Source organism: Bolinopsis microptera, chromosome 11 (genome assembly GCF_026151205.1).
Source record: "Bolinopsis microptera isolate Bmic1 chromosome 11, MBARI_Bmic_1.0, whole genome shotgun sequence".
Taxonomy (NCBI): Eukaryota; Metazoa; Ctenophora; class Tentaculata; order Lobata; family Bolinopsidae; genus Bolinopsis; species Bolinopsis microptera.
The window spans coordinates 20819129-20825282 of record NC_087082.1 but is presented as its reverse complement, the minus strand read 5'-3'; the positions used below and the strand labels follow the sequence as shown (position 1 = coordinate 20825282).

General features: G+C 35.2%; 1 long non-coding RNA gene across 1 annotated transcript; it reads left to right on the top strand.

The window, feature by feature from the left end:
• Positions 1–1529: 1529 nt before the first annotated feature.
• Positions 1530–4889, top strand: LOC134823551 (uncharacterized). The gene is made up of 3 exons (XR_010161312.1): positions 1530–1674; positions 4249–4360; positions 4565–4889. It is a non-coding gene; the product is annotated as an uncharacterized LOC134823551 (long non-coding RNA).
• Positions 4890–6154: the final 1265 nt, after the last annotated feature.

Genomic DNA, 6154 nt, shown 5'->3' with positions numbered 1-6154 from the left:
AAAAATTTTTATTTTTAACGTTCGAAAATAATGAGAATTGAGTGGTAACTGGTAAGTAAGTGTAGGTTCAAATAATATCGAGGACTTTAAACCTTTAATCAAGAGATCATTTTAAAATGATGTCTCTGTCAGCCTTTCGGGGGAAATTTTCACCTACTTAAAACCCAATAACCTGTATAATAGACAAAAAGACTTTCAACAGAGAAAAAACGAATAGTACAGAAAAAAATTAGTTTCAAAAATATAAACTGAATGATCACGTTTAGACTTAGCAGCCATCTGACAGCTTGTCAAACCTAACAGTTACCTCCTCAACTCCCAGTCAGGGTACCCCTGTATAACTTGAATAGGAATCCCTACATAGCCAGCTCAGTACTTTAAGTCTCTATTAGTTATTACTGGTTAGTTAGTTATTAGATTTATTGTGTATTATCCTGTTAGGATGGAACAATTAGTGAGTTCTCCACGGCAATGAAAGCCTAGGTTTCTATCTTATTCTGAAGACAAATTTAAAAGTTTTGAACATTTAGCTATTCTGTAAATCACGTTAATCTGCGCATGAAACTGTTTATGTCTCTATATTGAGAGTTGCATCGAAGTCTGGTATCCATATACAGTATGAACTATAAATACTGAATATTAACTGAATAGAATTGTTCTATATGTTAAAGAAACTCCTGTAGATTTTTAAAAACTTTAAACAACTTGTCTTTTCGTGCCATGTCCTAGACATCACAGTCGATAAGCGTTCCTTACCTTATTATATGAGACATATTTATGTTCGACTTAATTCCGGTGACCTAAATGATTTGGGAATGAAAATATGGGAATTTTTACCGAAACATTTCGTACCCCAAATTAAATCATCGTAGTTGGGGATTTTTTTCCGTCTCCTTATTTTACAAAAATAAAACCCAATATTTGAGAAATTAAATTTGAGCCTTTGAAAGTTAGCCTCAACTTAACTTATAATCTTCCAGAGGATATAGAAGACCGACAGTGTTATCTTCCACTATACTAATCCCGAAATTTCACCGCCGTGGCCAAAAAAGTAGTGACAGAGCTTGCTTATTTTTAATGGAACGTGTCCAAAATCATTTTTAAAGCAATTCATGATCAAATACTAGTGTTCATTGATTGTTTGATGAATCATGTTTAGAACTTACTATATTGATAAATTGATAGTAAATCGATAAAGTCATAATTAAGGAAAATACGTGAAAAATAATTTGGGGAAAATAATGATGGTGACCTAAACTTTCTAATTTCTATACATGTAGATTGTAGGCTTTCTGTCGATATCGACTGTAAGTCTGTTTACCGTCAAGAAGCTTTAGAATTATTTTTCAATCTGAATCTCTAGTTTTAAGGGGTGTAACACTGACCCTACCCCCTTCCCCTCCCCTACCCCCTTCCCCTTCCCTTCCCCTCTCCCCTTCCCTTCCCCCTTCTCATTCCTTTCCCCCTCTGTAAGCCCTAAACCCCCACCAGGTACTAGACGATATGTCCGGCTCAATGACCGTGTTCAAGCAGCAAGTGGTGACGTTTGTAGAGCAGAAACTGTCCGTACCTGGTCCGGGAATCACTGTTCAGCTGACTGAACTTCAGAACTTCCTGTCCGTACTGATACCTGACGTCAACAAGTTCCTTGATAGTTGCCGCGCTTTCCATCAGGTAAGATTCATTGTTTCAATATTTAATTTGCAGAGCACTGAGTAGAAACCTTGTTTGGCTGGCAGAACGGCTGTCAGGCCTTTTGAAATGTTTCTGGTTCCTTTGAATAATAAATTGGGATATATATTTAAAATTTAATTGGTTTGGTAGATGAGAACTAAGATATATCTGAAAAAGTATGTTAATGTATAGGTACAAAGAAACAGTTACAATAATTTTAGTAAAAACATAATCGGTTATGTTAGTTACTGAATCTGTACGCTAATTTAGTTCAATCTAGAACAAAACAAATATTCAAAATAACACTACAAACATAAATATAGTTTATAAAACAGTGGTTAAGTTTACCACTTTTTAATATTATATGTGCTGTCCAGGTAAATATCTAGAGATGAGTCCAAATTGAGATGAGCTTTGACGTAAAGTTTTCTGAGTCGGGGATCCTTCCGAACACATGGCAGTCCTTCTAACAATACCTTGTCATTTATTGCATCGTAGTACCGGTCATGTCCTTTTATGTAGACATGGTAATCTCTTGATTCGTTGTACACCAGTAGGTTTGGCCTAAATGTAAGATTTACGGTGGTTTGAATTTTGACTATCATGTCCATTTCACTAGCGACTGAGTTCCCAATATCTCGGATGTTCCTCACTTTTCCTGTAACATGATCCTTTTCCCCTATTTTTCTTAAATCCTTCTCTTCACCATCTGGATAAACTTTGACAACTGGGCAGTTTTTTGAATGATTCCCCCAATCTCCTTTCTGACAATACTTCTGCTGCAGAGCTGCAGTATCTCACCAAGGAGCCCTTGCCACAGGAGCCGCACACTTTACTTACCAAATCGCTCATTCTGCAAAAGATTTGTAAAATTCTATGTAATACTTGATATACTGAAGTCGATCCTGACTAACATTAACCAAGAAAGGAGAACAGAAACGGCTAGCCACTATATGAAAGATCGTGTCGCAACGTTACTTGGTAACATTTATTGCTGGAAACAGGTTATCATCAGGTGACACACAAAGGAGTACGAAGGTATTATCTGTTATAGATATAATAATGCCTGAACAACACTCTACGTTATGAAAAAAATTGGTAATATGATGCGCTTAATATCTTAGTTCCCAAAAATTTGTGTGCCAAATCTTCTGGGTTAATAAATTTGCATACCACAAATTTGGGCAAGAAATTCGGACTTTTTTGGGCGACGAATAATTAGGGCATTCATTTTTTAGAGACGAGGTAATTTTGCTCTCTAATTAATAATATTTTATCAGTTTTGGAAATCAGTAAATTATCATACTGAAAACAAATAGGCAATAGTAGCTTATTTAGATTTATTAGTGTCGAAGGCAGTCAAGCAACTGGCATTGAAGGCAGTAGATGGCCAACTTATTGATTTTAGGAATAAATACGAATATAATTTACCCGTGCAAATAATTTATCAAGGCAGGATAACTCGTTGATTCCTTCCATTTTCCATATCAAACCACAACCATTGGTCGAATATGCTGACCAGCATACAGTTCTTTGATAAAATCCTTCTTCCCTATATTATTGAGTCTGTTCGATAAACCTGACTAGAAAGCACTATTTATATGGGGTGTATTTCGAGCTCGACAGTCAACATACAGAATTCATAAAAGATTTAATGGTGGCGAACAGAAACTTCTGGTTAAAATGACACTACACTTCCAACCACTCTACGTAACCATTATTGGTATCGCTTCAAATGCGTAGCAAATACGAAACTGTAATTATTTATCTGTTTCAGGAGTGAGTCCCTCTATTCACTATAACTTTTTTATCTAAGATTTTTGATTTTATTAGGTTCGTGAATCGTTAGTTTTGAGATAAATAATTGGATAGAGTTATTAATTTCTATCCGTCTTATTTTATTGCCATACAGATAAAGCACTCTAATTACACAAATAGGAGAAGAAGCTACAGACTTCGACAGAAACATTATATGCCAGCCATTGCGTATTGTAAATTTAAGCTTTCCAATAGAAGTGAAACATTTTTCAAGTAATATTCAGATTTTCACTGTTTCTTTGAGCTCACTAATTCGTGAGTCATACTCATTATGAAAATGTTTTCTATCCGAAATTCTCGGTTAGTGTAGCATATTGAAAAATTGAGTGCTCTAAATTTCTCGATAACAGAAGAAGCTACAGACTTCGACAGAAACATTATGGACCAGCTATATTGCGTATGGTAAATTTGAAATGAAAGTGAAAAGTTTTTGGATTATCGTAAATAATTTCAGTTTTTCTTTGAACGTCCTAATTCCTGAAATAAACATGGATTGTTAAGATAAATTCTATTAAACTGAGCTACTACTGTATGCTAAACATGGGTAGACTATTGAATGGTCGAGGGTATTATAAATATAAATATAATTATGTTGTGGTTTCCACTAACCAATCAGCTTAATTGGTTAGGGTTACGATTAGGGTTAGGGTTAGTCTAAATTGTCATGTTGGGTTCAGTTGTCCGGTAGCCGGTTGAGTAGATATACAGATCCTCACAGTGAACTGCTATTGTCACATTGCTAAACTATGTTTCCAGGTACCGGTGTCCCAGCTGAAGAATAACTTTACGGCAGTTTGTGACCTGGTGTCCGCGATACAGTCCTTCTCCGTCCACCACCTTCACTACGCTCCCAACATCGCTGCTAGTGGTAATTTACCATCTCTACCTAGAATAGTCCTTCTTAATGACAGCTTTCTTATTTACAGACATTATTCGGAATATGTATTATCTGTTTTCCAGTAACACCGACCACAGTTGACTAATAAATTATAGAACTTAACCAATATTTATAAACAGTTGACCAATAATAAGTCACACAATTTAACCCCCCCCCCCCCCCCCCTGTCTTCAGACGCATTTTTGTGGCTTGTAGAACCGGGACATGTGAACCACCTCTCTTCCACTGAACGGCACTTTACTGGACTCCTAGCTGAGATCGAGAGAGCTGTTGAAGCCCTGATGGCCAGAAAGCAGTTTGTGTGAAGGAACCAACTTGTTCTCTAGTGAAATGAGATTGGGACTTAATTCTGTGTCGTTCCTTCCGAGACTGGGTTTGTTATTTCGATACCACCGATTAAAATGTGAATTTTATCTATGTACCGTATTTCGGTAATAATTTGGCTGTTATTGGTTTTTCTGAGCCTTTAAAACGGCTTTGTTACAACCGATTACGTCCCTTGGTTATCATCGATTTAATACATGGAAAAAAGTTAATAAACCCGTAGAACCGTAATCGTATCAGTGGCGTAATTCAAACACCGTTTGTGCTACCCAAGTAACACAGGAGTTCAAGATTGGAAAACATGCGGGCCCTTAGCCTTAGGAAATCGTAGACAAGTAACAAGGAAGCTACGGCATGATTTCTTTTTCGGTGCTGTTTGATTTCAATATTAGCTAATTTTTCTGGACACTCAGCGCATGACTTACGCCATTGAATATTACAGCTTATTTCATTTTTAATTAAATTTTGTTAATAGTTATACTTAAATGGTTTTTACAATTTTCTACGGACTGTATGAGACTTTTTATCGATTTATACTATTGTTGTCCTGATAATTATTACTTCAGTTTCCTTTTTACTTAGCAAAGTGAAGTTTTTACGGGGGCCACCAAATTTCAGACATGATTGCGACTTTTTCGACATAATAAACGATAAAATTTCGATTGTTAATTTGCTGGCCAGATATTGCTATCGAATATAATTTACTAGAAACCCGCTACAGTACTAGTCGAAAGCTTTGTTTAAAAAAGTTATGTTTTAATTTCTCTTCATCATTTAGTAAGCTCTGTTGTACTGTAGAAATTAAGGATTTTATTTGACAATAACGACTACTTTGTAAGTATTTGGATTCTCTAAACGACAAGTTTTCAAAATAACAATCACAATATCAATCACAACCCAAGTTATGAATAATTATAGTATACTTATAGCGTGAGCTTGTCCCCGCGTTGCCAAGGAGATTTCGTCAAGTTTAAAGTATAGTATACTTATAGATTTCGCCACTGGCCAGTTTTAAATTATTAAGTTATTAATATTATTGATTAGATTTGGTATTAATTGTTTTGAATTCAATGTCCATTGAGCGATTCGAAAAAAAAAAAAATTGTACCATTAATTTGTTTGTAGATTTGGTTGTTTAAAGAATGGTATTACATTTGCTCGATTTCAATTAATTTCATGGCAATCTCATTTTGTTTTTGATGATAAGTACGGAAAGCTAAATGTTTGTTTGATCCTCGGTTATTTTAACATTGTGTCTGTGATAACACACTGCAAAACGGAATAGAAACTAAATTTTTTCAATCCTAGTTGATCAGTATAAAATCACATCTGTAATTCGTTCAGTAGATTTTTACCAAATGCATGTTGCATAATGATATATAATTCACATCGAGTTCAATCCATGTTTGACCGTTTTCCCACCAATTTCATATTCTTGTA